This window comes from Rhinolophus hipposideros (assembly GCF_964194185.1).
Source record: "Rhinolophus hipposideros genome assembly, chromosome: 22".
Taxonomy (NCBI): Eukaryota; Metazoa; Chordata; class Mammalia; order Chiroptera; family Rhinolophidae; genus Rhinolophus; species Rhinolophus hipposideros.
This window is the reverse complement of record NC_138068.1, coordinates 13,148,830-13,168,190: the sequence shown is the minus strand read 5'-3', so window position 1 is coordinate 13,168,190 and position 19,361 is coordinate 13,148,830. Positions and strand designations below refer to the sequence as shown.

At 44.2% G+C, this 19,361-nt stretch overlaps 1 long non-coding RNA gene across 1 annotated transcript in view; it reads right to left on the bottom strand.

Moving 5' to 3' along the window:
* The window catches only part of LOC308490849, a 42,941-nt gene that overhangs the window by 7,328 nt on the left and 16,252 nt on the right, over nucleotides 1–19,361 (bottom strand). The window contains exon 3 of the long non-coding RNA XR_013992267.1: nucleotides 11,010–11,162. This is a non-coding gene — a long non-coding RNA (uncharacterized lncRNA). The remainder of the gene's footprint in view (nucleotides 1–11,009; nucleotides 11,163–19,361) is intronic.

The window sequence follows — 19,361 nt, the reverse complement described above, 5'->3', positions numbered from 1 at the left end:
CTTAATCTGTTCATTCTCCAGCCTCTTAACTGATAAGGGAGAAACTCAGGGATTGGACAAAGGTTGAGACAGACAGTTAAGCAAAAAATGGCACACAAGGGAGGGTGGGAATTACAGATGACTTGCTGGGTTTTCCCCATGTCTGACACTGCCTTTGAGAAGAGCCCATGCCAGGAGGGAAATGAGAAAGATGGGCTATTTCTTGCTGGCTATGCCTTGGACATGCATACCTAGGAGTGAAGACCCGGGGTGAGGGAAATTGCACTTAGGGTCCTGGCTTGTTAAACTCTGTTCCAACCGAAGGGAAACTTTCGTTGCAAGAAATCAGTAACAGCAGCTTTCAAACCGCTGTAGTATTTTATACTCATTGAAGGCTTTTATAGCCCAAGCTCATTTGATCACTCATTTGCTCATACACTCGCCAAGCAAGAGGGTTAAGAGTATATAGACTCTGGAGCCGGACTGCTTAGCTGTAAGTTGAACCTAGTGGCTGGATGTGCTTGAGTAAGTTACTGTGAGTTCTCAGTCTCACCTGCAAATGGGAACACTAATAATATCTGCCTCGTGAGCTCATTCAAAACATGAAATGAATGAATACATGGGAACCACTTAGAGAAGTGCATTGCACATACAGTAGTAAGTGCTGTAAAATTGCCAGTGGTCATTAATATCGGGGTGGGCAAACTGGCTCACAAGCCAAATCCGACTCTTGGCCTGTTTTTGTAAATAAAGTTTTATTGGAACACAGCCATGCTCATTTCTTTATGTATTTTCCATGACTGCTGTCATGCTTCCGTAGCAGACATAAGTAGTCACAAAAGACTGTATGTCTCGCAAAGCCTAAAATATTTACTAACTGGCCCTTTACAGAAAGTCTGTCAACCCCTGAGATCTACAGGGTTCCTGTATTCCCAGAGCTTCTGATTCCAGTGGGACAGTCCAACATTAAACAGAAGACAGATACAAATACATTATTATAATGGAAGGAAGTGCTACCTAGGAGAAGAACAGGGAATTACAAGAGTGCATTCTAAACTAGAATAGGTCTTCCTGCAGATGGATGCTTTTTGGTGAAGAAGCGAAGCTGGTCACGCTCAGAGGCAGTGATGACAATGAGGGTAGGAAGCTGAAGGAAAGAGCGCATGGCAGTATCAGGGACTAAAGAAGACCTGCTGGTCGTTAGGGAGAAAGGCAGGGAGTGAGATGACCCTGGGAGCGAGGTAAGGGCCAAATCATGAACAATCTTAGGGCTTTATTGAGGACAATGGGAAGGCACAGTGAGATTTTAACAGTGGAATAACATTTCAGATTTGCGTTTGAAATGGTAATTCTGGCTACATTAATGGGGAAAAGATTTAACGAGAGTCAGAGTGGATGCTGGGGCCCAGGAAAAAGGCCATTTTGGTAACCCAGGTGAGAGACGAAGATGGCTTGGACCAAGGCAGTGGCATTGGAAACAGAGAGAAGTGGATACGTTTTTGAGATGTTTTAGGAAGTGGAATTGAAGGGGACTTTTGTAATGGTTGTGTGTAAAGGAAATGGAGTAGGAGAGGGCGCCATTTTATTAAGACGAGGAAGGAGTACAGGGGAAGGAGTTTTGATGGAAGCAAACAGCAGGAATGCAATTAGGGGCGTATTTGAGATGTCTCTGAAACATAGAAGTGGAGATATCTAGGAGGCAGCTGGGTGTATGAATCTGGGCTCCAGAGGAGAAATTTAGATTCAAGATACACCATTGAGAGTCACAGATATATGGATGGTCATTGAAGCCATAATCATAACGAATGAGATTATGGGAAGAGACATAATAGGTTGAGAAAAAAGTAAATCTAGAGCTAAGTCCCAAGTAACTCTACTAGGTAAGGACAGGTAGAAAACCATGAACTCTCAAGAGACAGAGAAGAAAAAAACAATCCAGAAGGAAGAAAACCAGAAGACTATTGCAGAATGGATGCTAAGGAAATAGGTCATTAAAAGGAGGAGTCAACTGTCAAATCCTGCTGGTGGTCTAGTAAACTGTCCACTGAATGTTTAGGCGTGGAGTCATTCTAATTCTGCAATGAAGACTCAGTTGTCTGTGTGTGTGTGTGTGTGTGTGTGTGTGTGTGTGTGTGTGTGTGTGTGTGTGTGTGGGGTGTGGGTGGACCAGAACCAGATGGAAGAAGGGGGTGCTATATATAGGCAGGGAAAACAGAGCTAGTGTAGATAGCTATTTTAAAAGTTCAGCAGCAAAAGGAGGAGAGAGCAGATCTCTGAGATGGGGAAGGAAGCTATTGAGGGAGGTTTGTTCATTCTTTTAGTAAAAGATGCAGTATATTTAAATATTGATCGATTCCTTTTCTAAAAATTGGTCCTACAGATATACTCCCCACATGTGGGTCAAGACGCATGTATGAAAACAGCCACTGTGTGTAGTGGGAAAACGGGGAAGCAACCTCAATGCCCAGCAACAGGACACCAGTAAAACCGTTTATGGGACATTCACACAGTGCAATACTCCACAGCTACTCAAAAGAATGAGTGGGTGTGCTGGTATGGAGGAGATGGCCCTTAGATACTAGGAGGGGAAAGCAAGTGGAAGAAGAGTGTTTGTAATATGTTCCCAGGTATTTATGTGCATTTACATTTGTATGTCTTAGCTCGGGCTGCCATCACACAATACCATACCCTGGGTGGCTTAACCAACGGTAATGATTTTTTCATGCTTCTGGAGGGTGGAAGTCTGAGATCACAGTGCCAGTATAGTTAGGTGTTGGTGAGAGCTCTCTTCCTGGCTTGCAGACAACCGCATCCTCACCGGGTCCTCATATGGTAGAGAGTGAGTTCTCTCGAATCTTTTCTTATAAGGACATTAATCCTATCGGATCAGGACCTTATGACCTCATTTAATCTTAATTCCAGAAAGGCCCTATCTCCAAATATAAATTGGGGGTTAGGGCTCCAACATACGAATTTTGGGAGGACACGATTCAGTCCATAGAAGTGTATATGTGAGTGTGTGTGTATAATTTCCAGAAATATATACAAGAATTTGTTTAAAAGGTTAATAAAGTGTGGGAACTAACGTAAGAGGAAGGTTTATTTTTCATTACATGCTGTTTGTACAATTCTCATTTTTAGCATGTGAAGGTATTACTTTTTCACTTATAAAACTAATTTAAAACCAACAAAAGCAAAAGGAAAGATCACATCACATGGCTAAAGTTAAAAAGACTGATAATAACAAATGATGATAAGAATATGGAATAAATAGGAGCTCTCTTGCTCTGCTGGCAGGAATGCAAGATGGTACGACCACTTTGGACAAGAGTTTGGGAGTGTCTTATAAATTAAACATAGACGTACCATATCGACTGGCAATTCCTTTCCTAGGAATTTAACGGAGAGAAATGAAACCTATTTCTACATGAAGACTTGTTCATAAATATACATAGCTGCTTAATTCATAATAGCTCCGAACTGGAGACAAGCCCAATGTCTATAACCAGGTGAATGGATGAACAAATTCCAGTATATCCATTTAATGGAATACTGCTTAGCAAGAAAAAAGGACATGGAGGTAGATGGCTCTCACAAACATGCTGAGCCAAAGCAGCCAGGCACAGAAGAATGAATGCCGTATGATCTATTTCTATGACATTCTAGAAAAAAACAAATCTAATCTGGAGTGACAGAAAACAGATCAGTAGTCAGTTGTCTGGAGTGGGAGGTGCCTGGGGGATTGATTGCAGAGGAATCAAGGGAACTTTTGGGGGGTGATGGAAATGTCCTGCATCTTGATGAAGGTTATAGTTACCTGGGCGTATATATTTGCCCAAACTCATAACACTGTGCTCTTAAAAAGGGTACATTTTTATTATATGTAAATTATACCTCAATAAAGTTGATTCTAAAAGTCTAAAGAGGGAGAGAGGTTGAATATATAGGAGAAATTAAACGTGGTCACGTGGAGCTCCTGAGAGCTAGGGTGCAGCCCCGGGTGGATCTGAACGGAAGATGGTGGGAAAAGTGCAAGTGCAGGTGAACTTTGGTGGGGAGTTGAGGCAGGTCGGGAGTGAAGGCTTCTGTTTTCTCTGTGAAGAAGGTAAAGTCTCATCCTGCTGAGGACGAGAAGAAAAGGTTTGAGGAGAGGAAAGATTGGACATAGAGGTAGAGAATAGAAGAGCAAGGAGAAGAGACAGGGCAGAGCTCTGTGCCGTCTGGAAGTTGGTGATCATTAATTTATGGTGGCCCCCATGTGTCCTCTGATTTTTTTTTTCCTCAGCAGTGATTGGCTGCTGGTGTGCAGGCATGAAAAACACAAGGCACTTAGATTCATCCAGGCTTGGGTTTTCGTCAGGGGGTTACGAAGAAAGGAACTGGGAGAGAAGCAAGACAGAAACTAAGAAAAGAGACTGTGGCTTTAAATTGGACAGGAGGAAAAGAAGACAGGAAAGTGTGGCAGGTAGGGAGAAAATAGAAGGAATGAAGGACTGGAAACCACCCCCTTGTCCATCAGAAGAGGATCAGAAGGGGCGGCCAGTTAGCTCAGTTGGTTAGAGCGCAGTGTTCTTAACAAGGTTGCCGGTTCGATCCCCACGTGGGCCTCTGTGAGCTGCGCCCTCCACAACTTGACTTGGAGCTGATGGGTCCTGGAAAACCACACTTAAATAAATAAAAGTTAAAAAAAAAGTTGCTTAAGTTTATAAAAGGGGGGGGGGCTTCAGAAGTTCCCAGGAGGTGACTGAGCAAGAACACAGGGAAAAAGAGATGTGGACAGAGACTGAGTCATCAGTTAGCTATCTTCACAGTGGGGCGATGCCTGAGGTGAGTGTTACTCTAGGGAAATGAGATCCTTTACCAAAACCCATGTAGCACCACAATGGGGGAGCTGGGCTGTTCTGATTCTTCTGAGTCCCAAGTTTTGCTGCTTCTCATTTTCTCTCTCTCTAACACGACGAAGACCTTAATTTCAGAATCCCAACCCAGGCCCTGAGACCCAACATTGGGACAATAGAAATGGGACTGTTTCCCACAAAACCAGGTGGCAGGTGTCTCGGAATGCGAGAGAGCTGAAAGGCTAGTACGGCTCTGCATTCAGAGACCACAGTGCAGATTTCAGCGCTGGGATGAGGAAGGAGACCAGTGGGCCAGCGCAGGGGGTGGGTAGAGTGCCTTCGGTCGTGGGCGTGGAGACGACCTGTGTTTGTTCCTCATAGCACTCACCAGTTTGCAATAATATATTTACTGTTACCTGATTAATGGCCCCCTCCTCTGTTAGTCCACAAGTTTCATGGGTACAGGGATGACATCTACTTTGCTCATTTTTACAGCCCTGGAGTCTCGCACAGGGCTTGGTATATAGGAGGTGTTCCATAAAAATATGCTAGATGAAGGGGAGCTGTATTTCCAAGTCCTCGATGTAGGACCAACTGGGAGACTCCAAGCAAGCAACTTCTCTCTGTGTCTCAGTTTCCTCATCAAGGTTTAATTTAAACGCAGCAATGCCTGTATGCAACTTCTAGCATCCAGTAGGCGCTCAATGCATATGGTCTTCCACCCTCCTCCATTTCTCCTCTACCCTCCCTCCCTCCCACCCACCTGTGCCACACCCAGTGTGTGGAGTCATAAAACCCAACCCAGATTGGACTCTCACCTCCCCATCCCCTCTTGGCCAGTAGCTTCCCTCAAGTTGGGGGTGGGGAAGCTGGCATCCCCTACATCTGGCTCCAGGTGTCCCCAACCCCACAGTGCAGGACTGGGGGCCCAAGTGGACCTCGGGTCTGGCCAGGTTGCTGTTGCTGTAGCAACAGTCCCTAGCCGCAGGTTCCCTAAGTGACTGGTTACTCTTTAACGTATCCACCCACCTTGGGTGATTAGAAGAATCAATAAGATAACCGGTCGGTGGCAGCTGGCTGCACTCACTGCCTTCCTGCTGGACTGGCTCCCGCTGCCGCCTGTGGGGCCCCGGCTCCTCCATGCCCCCGGGTCTCCGGCTGGGTGGGCTTGGCCATGGTCAGTGTGAACGCGCCCCTCGGGGCTTCAGTGGAGAGTCCTTATGGTGAGTGGAGCCAGCGGGTGGGGCTGGGGAAAACTGGACAGGGCGGGACTTGGTCAAGTTTGGGGGACCATGGGACGCCCCTTTCCTATGTGTTTCACAGGGAACCACAGACCCATTAAGGGCTCCTTTAAAATGGCAGAAAGCCCAGGAAAGGCATGTGCTTGCCTCACTCTGCTCCTAAAAGAGGGCATGGTGGATTTGATAGAGGAAGTGCTAGGAAGGGCTAAGGGGGTAGCCCAGTGGGTTGGCTCATTTCCTGCCCAGACACACAGCTTTCCTGGGCGCGCATCCCAGGGGCCCTTCCAAAATTTCACAGGGGGTGAGACTGGAAGCATCATCCCCACTTTGCCTCTGGGACAAAGTAAAGCCCGTGGAGAGCCTTGCTGGACTTGGTGATTGAGCTGAGTCATGGTCTAGGTGGGATGGGACCCAAGGGGAGAGGTGGCTGGCCCCTCTGATGACGGCCATCAGCTCTGGAAAACGCAGCAAGGGGAAGTGGTGTAAAGCAACAGTGTGGGGCATTGGAAATGAGAATGAGCTCATGCCAGACGTGTGCGACTTAGATGCAAGATTAGGGACGTGTGTTACTGATGGTGAAGGGCTTGGCCTCTCCTGTGCAGGGGTGATTCCCAAACTGGAAGTAACCCGCATGTCCAACAGTAGAGGATGGGTAGATAAAGCATGGTGCATCTTTCGGATGGAATGCTATCCCACTGTTTAAAAAAAATAAAAAGACGCAGATCTGTGTGAAGATACAGAAGGACCTCCAAGTAACATGAAGTGAAAAAAGTGAGCTGAAAAACCGTACAGCATATTACATTTCCGATAACGAGACGGATGTATGCCTATATATGTACACACGCTTTTATATTTGCATAGAAAATGAGTGGAAAGACACAAAGAGACCAGTAACAGTTTTGTTTCTGAGAGGGGAGGTTCCAGAGAATGTCTGTTTCAGTTGTTGTTGTGTGTTTTGTGGGTTTTTTCTGCACATTTTGGATATTTAAATATTAGGTGCATTTTATAAACTGACTTACATCACATGTGTGCACAGAGCTTGTCCTCTGGAATCCAGTAGATTTTGGTTCTAGGTCTGTGATTTTAGACTATTTAACATTTCTGTGCCCCGGTTGCCTTCTCTCTGAAGTTGACGTAAGGTATCTTAGGGTCTTCTTGCATAACTAAAGGAGAGCTAGGGTGTAAGCGGTTGGCACGACATGTGTTGTAAAGGCTCAATAAATATTATATAACATCCTCATTAGTTGAGGACAGATGGGCTCAAGGAATCAGGGACTGGTCTCCTGACTGGTCCAGAAGATCTTTCTTTGACCCACCATCAAGCAGGAGTCTGATGTAGTGGAACTAGCAGAAGGTGAAAAATCAAAAACAGCCTGGGGCTCTATTCTACACACCAGCTGTGTGACCTTGGGCCAGTCACTTCCCCTCTCTGAATCTATTTCCTTATCTTTAAAATGGAGAGAACAAGAGGACCTATCTCACAGAGGGTGGTGCAGTTAGAGGAGATAGCAGAGCTAAAGGGTTGGGCATGCTGTAGGTGCTTCATCCAAGATTAAAACACAATGACAAGACTTGGTTAACTCTGGCTAGAGGAAGACTCATTGTTTCCCATTGGGTCCAGACAGTCAGCTTCTGGGGAAGGAGAGCCCCAAGCCACAAGCCTAGGCTAGGGGTGAACAGAATGCTCCATAAAGCTCTTCCAAAAAGGTAATATAACAATAATAATATAAATTGACAGGCACTCACCACATTTCAGGTCTATTCACTCTGTAGGATGTCCTCTCATGTCTCTCCATACCAGCCTTTATGCAATGCTCATCACATAGCAAGTATTCAACAAACATTGTTTGGATAATAGGATAGATGGATGATGGATGAATGGATGGATGGATGAATGTTCTATGCCTATTACTTCATTATTCTCACAATAGTTGTCTCAGATAAATAACATCATTATCTCCAACGACAGAAGAGAAAATTGAAGTTCAGGATTATTAAAAAAAAAATCATATGACTCCAGACCTGACATAATCCATCTGTGATGACCCTCTTGGCTAAGCCGCAGATATGGCTGGGCAAAGAAAGGAGGGCTCCCATGGCCAGATTTGAAGCATGCACCAACAAAAGAACACTGTTGTCCTGGGAAAGTGGGGCATTTGCTGGTGTGTGTGTGTGTGTGTGTGTGTGTGTGTGTGAGAGAGAGAGAGAGAGAGAGAGAGAGAGAGAGAGAGAGAGAGAGAGAGAGAGAGACTAAGAAAGACCCTGCTTTTCAGGTAAAATAAATTGGGGTTAACATCCTGAATCTGCCTTTCTTTTTTTAGCTGCATGGCCTACCCCTCTCTCAGAGCCTCAGATGTTTCATCTGTAAAATGAGCCGGGGAAGTCTGCTGTGAGGCTCTGGGAAAGACGTACTTTCTAATTAAAAAACCAAGTGCTGGGTGGGCCGGGTGGCGCAGGCGGTTGGAGCTCCATGCTCCTAACTCCGAAGGCTGCCGGTTCGATTCCCACATGGGCCAGTGGGCTCTCAACAACAAAAAACCAAAAAAAAAAAAACAAAACAAAAAAAAACCAAGTCCTTTTAGGAAAACCCCTTCTCCTGGGTCCTCTAATGGGGCTAATAATAACCCTCCAGACGTTGCAACCGAAGACGTGAGTTGCTAGGGAAGAAACATGGCACTTCGCCGAGCTCAGGAGGGGCAGTGAGGGACGAGGTTGTGGTCAGGATCACATGTGCTTGGAATAGTGCTGAGCACAGGGTATCTCAGCTGCTGTCTCACGTTTCTGAACCCTAGTACGTATGACAGTCTCTGATGAGCTGACCTTTGGTGTGGCGATACTGGGGGAACTTGACCTTCCCTTGGACTTGCAGAGTCTTCTTGGCGCTGGATTCTGCTTTGTAGTTCTCTTTACTCTGATCACATAGTTGGTGGGCATTGTGGTCTCTGTCTCCTCCACTAGACCATGAACTCCATGACGTCAGGGACCTCAGTGGTTTGTTCAGCCTTGCATATCTCACACAGTGACTAGCACAGAATAAATGCTCAATAAGCATTTGGTGGATGAATGAATTGAGGAAGGTTTTAAGAAACAGCCCCAAGACAATGGTCAACAGGGTCAGCCAGATCCATGCTCTCTTCCCTTCCTTCTCCCCCCACAACTGTATTGGCTTTTGGTTCTTGATTTGTCTCATTATGGACCAAAGGTGGCTGTCACAGCTTTAGGCATCACATCTGAAGGGGTGTCTGAAAGGGTTTCTTTAAAGTACTTTTTTTCTTTTGTTGAAAAGCAAAAATTTCCCCAGAAACCTCCCAGCAGACTTTCTTAGTTCAAGGAAAACTGGGAAGTCAAGTATTTAATGGAAAGTATTTGGTGGAGGTTTGTTGAATGAATGAATAAATGAATGAATGAATGAATGAATAGGAAGATGGATGGATGAATGAATGAATGGACATCTGGGTGAATGGATAAGTAGATGGTTTGAAGAATGGATGTGATGGGTAGATGGATGGATGAGAATGGAATGGATGGAGAGATAAATGAATGGATGGAACAGATGGATGCATGATAAGATGGTAAATGGGTAGACAGATGGATGGATTAATGAATAGATGTGATGGGTGGATGGGTGGGTATGGCAGATGATGAATGAATGGGTAAGTAGATATGTGAGATGGATAAGATGGATGGAGAGCTATGTGGATTAATATGATAAGTGAATAAATAATTGGATGGGTGGATGGATGGATGGATGGATGACATGGGCCAGGCTGGGCTGGGATGATAGTACCTGAAAGTGTTCAGAACAGAACAAATAGGGAGACAGGGTGATTTGGCCACTGTCAACAATCCTCCATCAGGGCAGTATATCTGTTTCTAAGTTCCAGATGAGCTTGATTTTTCCTGGGTCATAGGCCTAGTTCTTCTGACCAAAGGCGTCAGCCTCAGACCAGATCAGAGGCTGTTGTCAGAGGCAGTTTGGTAAAGTGGCTCTCCCACTTAAGTTTGTGTGGGGTGGGCACTTTGCTTCAGCTCTCTGATCCTCAATTTCTTCATCCATCAGATGAATGGTTGTTAGGACTATTCCATGAGTTGACGAAGGAGAAAAGGTATCATAAACTACAAAGTGCTTTGTCTCCCTGAAGGGTTGATGGGCCCAAAGTTGGGTAGGACCCCAGATACTGGATGGCTACGGGACTGCATCAGATATCAGGCATGGCAGTTCCCGCCCTTTGTTCCCAAAACATAGACTCTCCCACCGTTTTCCTCTTTCTCTCCTGTCCACACCATCTCCCCATCCCACCTCAATTCAATGTCAGGCCCTATGCTTCAGTGGTTCACAAACCTGGCATATGGGAAACTTATTTTTAAAACATTCTTTTTTTTTTTTAATTGGGGAATATTGGGGGAACAGTGGAACAATGTGTTTTTCCAGGGCCCATCAGTTCTAAGTCGTTGTCTTTCAATCTAGTTGTGGAGGGCGCAGCTCAGCTCCAAGTCCATTTGCCGTTTTCAATCTTAGTTGCAGGAGGCACAGCCCACTATCCCATGTGGGAATCGAACCAGCAACCTTGTTTTTGAGAGCTCGCGCTCTAACCAACTGAGCCATCTGGCCACCGCTCCGGAAACTCAGCGGCAGCTCGTTGTCTTCCATCTAGTTGTGGAGGGCACAGCTCATGGGACCATGTGGGAATCGAACTGGCAACCCTGTTGTTAAGAACCAACTGAGCCATCTGGCTGCCTGAGACTTTCTTAAACTGACCTATTTGGGGGCTCCCCCGCAAACCTGGTGAATCAGAATTTCCTGTGATGAGTCCCAAAAAACCTTAATTTTTTGTTAAGTTCTTTATGTGATTTTGGCTTTTGGGTCAGCTGGGGTTTGGAAACCGTTGTCTTATTTTGTCTCACTTTATAAAAGGAGGCTATGGATACCCAGAGTATCTCTTGTCTCTACCTGGAAGGCTCCCGCCTTCATGAATTCATTGTTCGGTTCTTCATTTCTTCATCAAATGACTGCTGGGGGCTTATAGTATGCAAGGCGTTCTGTTCGGCACTGGGGGAATGTAGGCGAATAAAACGTGGCTTCAGATCTTGCAGAGCGTCCAATCTGGTGGGGTAGACAGAAAACCCAGCAGCAATCAAAGACAGAGAGCCATGATATGGATGGACAGGACACTATGGCAACACAAAGGGACTTGGGAGGAGCAGCGGGGGTCAGAGACCTCAGACCCTGGAGGAGTAGACTCATATCTAAGCGGAAACCTCGAGGTGCAGCAAGACTCAGGCAGCAGAAGACAGGGAGCAGGAAAAGCATATGCAGAGGCCCGGAGCCTGGCCATAAACTGTACTGATTTTATTTACATTTGACCACAATGAATTCGATTCTTACTAAAAGTATCTTGGGACTTTTCTGATTGTTTCATGAATGATTTACGAGATACCAAATCTTCATTCTTTTAGCTACAGTGTTACCTCTTATAATAGCATCTGAGGGGCTATATAATATGGTTAGCAGCTCAGACACTGGAGTCAGACTGCCTAGGCTCAAATTGCCACCTACCAGCTGTGAAGCTTTGGGTCAATTATTTAATTCCTGTGCCTCAGTTTCTTCATCTAATTGGCTGATAAGAACATATACTTCATAGGGTTGTAAGAGTTAAATGAGGTTAACATCTGTAAAGTGCTAAGTGTCTGTCACATAGAAAGTGTTATATCAATTTTTATTTATTATTGTTGTTGTTATACCTACTACGTGAAAGGGACTGAATGCTTACTATGTACTAGGCATTATTTAGTTGTTATGGAACAAACAGAATGAGAGCTATGTAACTGGTTCCAGCATGCAACTGTCCAGCTGGAGAGTTAGAACCAAGCTTAGTTATAAGCCTTCAGATGCCCTCAGATGCTTGGGGTCTGTTCTCAGGGCCTGGTCCTTGAGTCTGGGCCTGTGTAGGGCAACTGGGAGGCATGGAAATGGAGGGAACAGACCTGCACTGGCCACAGACGTGGGAAATGGCTCTGGCCCCAGGCAGATTCTGGGATATGTGGTCCCTAGCAGGGTACCTGTTGTGGCCTCACTCCAGTTCTCCCTAGCTCTCCACTTCCCCTTCTGAGAAATGGAGGTGTGTGCCTGGCTCTGTGGTCATTACACAATATTCACTGAAGGAGTTGGGAAAGATGCCTCAGGGTTCCCTTTGAGGCCAGTGGGGGGTGGGGTGAGAGTGGTGTTCAAATGGACCAAGCAGTTAGCGTTCCTCACCCCACAACCTCTGGTTCAACCAGAGAAGCTCCATTTTGACTTCAGCATGAAACACTAAATGAAAGGAAGCCATGGTTCGAAAATGTTCAGAGAACCAAAAGACCAGGCCGCTGTGTTTCAAACTGCCATCTTGACCCATTAATGGGTCACACAATTTAGTGGGTTGAATTAGTTAGAGCCATACTAGCTGATGTAACAAACAAAACCAAAATGTAATTTAGAAATTTATTTACCCCTGTCACATAGTTACCCAGGGATCCCAGAAGAGACCCTGGCCCAGAGTGACACTCATCACCTCTACTCACATTCCATTATGAGAACCAGTCACGTGGCCTTGGCCAAGTGCAGAGGATTCTGGGATATGTGGTCCCTAGCAGGGTACCTGTGTGCCAGGAATAGCTCTAAACTACGGGAGAGGGAGCATGCATTTGTTGGTCCACAGTTGACAACTTCTGCACAAACACACATACACAGACAGCCAAAGATGTATAACAGATGTGAATATACAATTTTTTCACATCAAATATTTCCATTAAAAAAGTGAGTAGAGAGATCTATAGATACATAGATAGCAATAAAGCAGATGTGACAGAATGCTACCATTGGTGCATCTAAGTGAAGGATACATGAGTGCTCAGTATACTAGTCTTTCAACCGTTAGTAGGTTTGGAATTTTTCAAAGTAAAATGTTGGGGAACATGTAATTGTTAAAATTTGCTAGACTAATAACTAGTATAAAATAAGATATAAATAGAATAAGACTTAATTTAAGCTCAAGAGTTTTGAATTGTAACTTTAACACAGGGATTGGCAAAGTTTTTCTTTTTCTGTAAAAGGCCAGATGGTAAATATTTTAGACTTTGCAGGCCAGGTGGGATCTGTGGCAATTACTCAGCTCTGCTCTTGTAGCATAAAAGCAGCCATAGGCATAAATAAATGAATGGATGTGGCTGTGTTCCAATAAAACTTTATTTACAAAAAACAGGTAGTGGGCCAGATCTGGCCCAGGAGTTGTAGTTTGCTGACTTTTGCTTTAATATATCAAATATTATCTTCAAAAAAGCCTTTGAAGCACATATTTTAGTTTTAGGCCGACATGTTCATATTATTCCTGGAGTGTAATTCAACAATCTTCATAAGAAATTACGGGTCATCAGTGTCCAAGCCGATTGGGACCCAAATCTGTTAATGTGCTGTCACTATGTTGGACAAAATAATTTTAGCAAATTTGCTGTTCACATTATTAACTGGTTTCTAGCTTTTTTTGTTGTTGTTGGTTTTTTAAAAGATATTGTTGGGGAAGGGGAACAGGACTTTTATTGGGGAACAGTCTGTACTTCCAGGCCTTTATTCCAAGTCAAGTTGTTGTCCTTTCAGTCTTAGTTGTGGAGGGTGCAGCTCAGCTCCAGGTCCAGTTGCCGTTTCTAGTTGCGGGGGGCAGGAGTTGAACTGGCAACCTTGTGGTTGAGAGGACGCACTCCAACCAACTGAGCCATCCGGGAGCTCATTAACTGGTTTCTTTCATTTTCATTTCTTGCCTTTTTTTTTTAATAAAAATATACTATTTTAAAAAATACTTTTATTGAAGCATAATGTTCATCAGAAAAAGCATGAATCATAAATCACAAATAGACTAATGAAATTTCAAAAGATGACCATATTTTATTAAATGAACTAAAATAGAATAGAAAACCTCACAGAGCATCTCATGTAATAAGAGTAACTTTTGCATGTGTGAAACTCTTGTTTCGTTTCTGTCTGTTTATGGATGTGTGCTTGGGGTTGTGATAATAGCAAAAATTTATAGAACACTTACTAGGGCTTTACACATAGTAATTCTTTATCTGCACAATGACCCTGTGGGGTAAGTACTATTACTGTCACTCCCATTTCATAGATGAGAAAATGGAGGCACAAAGAGGTTGAGTCACTCAGTGAAAGTGACATAGGCATTAAGGGGTAAGACTGGGGTTCTAACCCAGGCAGTCAGGCTCCAGAGTCTGTATTCTGACTAGCTCTTTTATTGCCACTGTATATAAAACATGCAATGTAAAATGTGTTAATTACTGAGGGTCATGGTCAAAGGATTCAAAAGCCACTGGATGAATGTTCCCAAAGGTTCTTTATAGACATAAAAATAGGTCTATTTTGGTGTACACCCTTTGGTGTACCCACAGAGGCCGATTTTAGGTAGCACATGGACAAACTCTTTTTAAATCATACTGAATTTATTTGATCATGCGTTAGAAAAATTTATAACTACCACATTAAAGCAGTAATATAAGATATCCTCTTAAAAAATCAGTCTATGTCTTCATAAGAAAGAAAAGTATCCAGTAAATAATTATAGGTAAATAAAGTACAGGTAATACCGTGTTTCCCTGAAAATAAGACCTCGCCAGACAATCAGCTCTAATGCATCTTTTGGAGCAAAAATTAATATAAGACCCGGTATTATATTATGTTATATTATATTATATTATATTATATTATATTACATTACATTACATTACATTACATTATATTATAAAGACTGGGTCTTATAGTAAAATAAGACAGGGTCTTATATTAATTTTTGCTCTAAAAGACCCATTAGAGCTGATTGTCCGGCTAGGTCTTATTTTCGGGGAAACACAGTAGGTAGATATAGTAAAAATCATAAAGAGGAATGTAAGTGTCTAGGGCTTTGGGGTCAGACACTGATCTTGGCATCAGAAGGCTCAGATATGGGTCCTGGCTCATTCATTTCCTAGCTTTGGTTTATTTGATCACAGGCACTGTTCTAAATACTTTATAAAAATGACCTCCTTTAATCCTCACAACTGCCCATTGAGGTAGGTAGTGTCATCATACCCATTTCATTAGAAAAGGTAACAAAGGCCCAGAGGGGTTAAATAACTTACCCCAAACCACACAGCCTAGGATTCAAACCCAGATATTGTATCGGTAAGGGCAATACTAGCCGATGCAACAAACACAGCCAAGGGGTAAGATAGAAGAGTTATCTCCTTCACCCAGGGACCCCAGCCACTTCCATCTTGGCTGGAAGATGGCTTGTATTTTAACCACGAGGCGCCACTGTGATAGGTAGAATTTTCTTTGTCATTCAGGGCTCCATGTCCTCCTCTGGAAATGGAGTCATCAGTGCCAGTTCTGCTTACCTCTCAGGATACCTCTGCAGATCAAGGGATGGTTACAAGAGCCTGCAGCAAACTGCAGTTTCACTGGGTGTAAAGTGTATTATGTTGACCAACGCCTACCTTATACTGTTGTGCAGATTAACTGAGAAAACCCGTGGAAGGGTCTTAATTCATGTACAATGACATTAGCTATGAATAATAGTAATAATAGTAATGTGGTTATGCAAATGAAACAATAAACATTGACTTCTCTCCAAATCGCGGAAACAGTTTATAGGATCTTTCCTAATAGCAAAGTAACACTTTACATGTAAGGCTGAAAAATCAAAAAGTAGCAGCATAATCGTGATATTTAGAACTAGAGAGGAAAACACCAGGGAGAAAAAAACTCAGCTAAAATAGTTGCAAATGATTGCCTCTGGATGGTGGGCGTCAGGTTCAGGCAAGAGTAGGCCAGTAATGACTGTTACTTCCTATCAGCTTTGTAGAAGTATTTGATTTTGTTTTTCAATTGAGTATCCACAGCTCTGTGTATCTATCTTTGATTAAATTTTTGAAAAAGAATTAAAAAGGAAAAGGGACTCATTAGACAGTATTTCACACACTCTCAAGTGTATCTGAAAACAAGAGTCCTAAGACAGAAAGCCACAGGATAAAGCAGAGTTAGAGGAAGAATTCAGGATACAGTCATGTTTAAAATCCCTGTTGAATACCTTCCCATAGCTTGTGTCACACTGAACAGAAAACCTTTGCTCTTTCCACTGACCAAAAAGACCCCCATGGATCTGACTCTGGCTGCCCCCCTGTTGGACTCTCTTGTTTTTCTCCCTTTGGCTTGCTCCACTTCAGCCACACTGATCTCTTTACTGTTCTTCAATCACACCAAGCACATTCCTGCCCCAGGGCCTTGGGACTTGCTATTCCTTTTGACAGGAACACCCTTTCCTCAGATCTTCCCATAACTGATTTCTTCTCACAGTTTGGGTCTTAGTTCAAATGTTCCCCCACTCAGAATGGCCTTCCTTGACCAAACCTAGGATTGACCCATCACTGTCAATCCTGTTTTCCTCTACCGCTCTGGAATCTGGTTTATCATCACTCTCCTGTACTACAGTGTAAGTTCCATGAGAGTAGGGAACCTGGCCCTCTTATTCCCTGTTATATCCGCAGCGTGTAGAACAGTGCTTGGCACACAGTAGGAGCTCCATAAATATTTATGGAATGAGCAAATACAGATGGGGACAGCGGAGTCAGTGTGATGGGCCATTGGCGTGGGGAGGAAGCTACAGCCTCTGGCTGGGCCCTGCCCTGGGTAAACAGGCCTTCCTCTGCCCAGACAGCCACTGTTTAACAACTGTCTGCCGTGGGACCAGCCAGGCCTGGGCTGCCACACTGCCAAGGACCCAGGATTCCTTGGGACAAGCAGCGGAGGCAGCCACACCTCAGGGAGAGCTTGTGAAGGAACAGGTGAAAAAGTTATCCAAACAGGCGTGAGGCAGGGCGGAGGAGGTGGTGAGACAGAGAAAGCACTTGGCCCTTCTTGGGCAGAGCCCAGAGGAGCTGGACGGAGGCCCTGGCACACCCAGTGGGCAGCTTCCCAGGCAGGGCCTGACCTCCAGGCCGGGCCTCCAAGATCTGGTTCTAGTCCCAGCTTCGGTCCTGACTTACAGAGGGACCGGAGGCACTTGCCACCTCTGGGCCTCAGTTTCTTCTCCTGTAAACCAAAGGACAGTGGCTGATTGGTGGTTTCCAAACATTAAAAAAAAAAAAAAAAAGGCAGTGGCATTCTTTCTTCAAACAAAATCTTACCCAGAAGCCAATTCTGTACAGGAATGGTACAAGGGAGGCTGTGGGGGTAAAGGAAGTGTGGAGGTGCAGGAAGCTGTCTAGTCTGCAGCCCCAGGCCCTTTGGACTCGCCTCAGGATGAAAACCCACAGGCTTTCTGGTCTCTGAGGTTGATTCTTCAGTGCAGTGAGGTGAAACGGAGTGTAGCCAGAGGAGGCATCTAGAGTCTTATAATCAAATATAGACCCAGGTTGAAGCCCCACAGTGTGATCTTAGGCAATTACTCCACCTTTCTGGGCCTGTGTTTCCCCTCTCTGAATCCGGCATCATAAATAGTTCCGCCATCATGGTATCATATGTTCAGCACAGAACTTGGCACCTAGTAAATTTTCAATAAGGAAAGTGAAAAGTATTGGCCGACGTAACAGAAATGACCTAAAGAGCCAGTTCTTTGTCTTTGTTGTGAATTTGGAACATTTTTTAACCACTCTGAACCTCTGTTTCCTCTTCTGTAAAACAGGGTCAAGGGTTTAAAGGAGATCAGAGGTTGAGATTCAGCCCATTCAGTTTTGATTTTTTTTTTTTAAATAAAGTGTGGATTGACTGCTAACCTTTAAAAATCCCAGCTTCTTTCAAAAAAATCGAAGTTCTAGCAACACCGATTCCCCATATCCATGAGGCAAAAGCCACTGGCAATTACTTAGACTGGGTGTGCTGTCTCTAATTTGCCACAGACCCCACCATTCCTTAGTGTCCCTACCCTGAAGTTTTATTAATGACAGAACATAAACCATTATATTTGCTGTGTTGTTTTCCTTATAGGAAGGTGTGAAATTTGCTTATACTCCATCCACTCCATATATTTCTGTCACCTATCTGGGCATTGAGGACACTTGAGTTTGGGACCCCGATTGCTAAGATCAAGAGGGAATTTGTCTGTGAGAGCAATCTCTTCCACAGATTTACTATTTTTTAATGTGACTACATATGTGATTACGTATGTGGCTCATATTATATTTCTGTTGGACAGTGCTGTTCTAGCCCCTTGGATTCTGTAGCAATGACCAAGTTCACTGCCAACGCATGCTGCCCCCATTTCCCGCTCTGAATAGACCAGTCCTAGCCAAACCTCTTGGGCTGGTGTCCCTAGCTGGGTCTTCTCCCACCCCACAATGACCTCTGGTGTCCCCATTCTGGTTGTCTGCCTGTCTGTCAGAAGGACCCAGGCTCCAAAACTCCAGGCCTATCTTCTAGAAGACTCCATGTAGGAATTGTTACCTCCTAGCCCCCGTTGTGCAGCCATTGTGTTTTCTTTAGCAGACATTCACATAAGACAATAGTTTGTGTGACACTTAAATACATACCCATTCTTCTGTCTCCAGCCTGCCAAACTTTCCCCAAATCCAGTGATTTCGGGGGTGGAGTTGGGGTGGGGAGAGGCTTATTTTTCTCCCCCTCTACAAGGCACGTCATAGTTTTTCTAGAGATAAGGTGAAGGTGGACAGAGTTTCGGAGAGGGGCACAGGCCCTGCTACAATGAAGACACTGACTTTGTATTTGGAAGAGATAATATCCACAGCTTCTCTGGAGAGATGAGAGAATCTTGAAGGATTTAGGGAGCGGAAAGGAAAAGGAAGACCCCCTTCAAATGGGGAGGCTTTCTATGGTAGAGGCTGAGAACTTGTGTTCAGAGTCAGGAAGACATACGTTAGAACCATGAAAGCTGTATGACCTTGCACGAGGGACAGTTCCTCTCTACCCTCAGTCTCCTCTTCTGTAAAATGAGGATAAGAATAGACCTATCTTTGTACATAAAATGCTCCATAAATGCTATCTATCATCAGACCTTTTGAGAAAAGGCCCACAGGTACGTGGAGTAAATGCAATTCTTTTTAAATTTTACTTCTGTGCATTTTTATAGTTCTCCTACCATGAACCTACTTTAGTTAAATAATAAAGTTATTTGAGAAAGGAAGAATACAATTAAGTGGAAATGTCATCCTAAATCTGGGCTCCCACCTGGGGTTTTAGAGCTGGAAACAAGAGATCTGAGCGTCTAAACTTTACACACCCATTTCATGTCTTAATAAACTGAGGCCCCAAGAGGAAAGGTGATTTGGC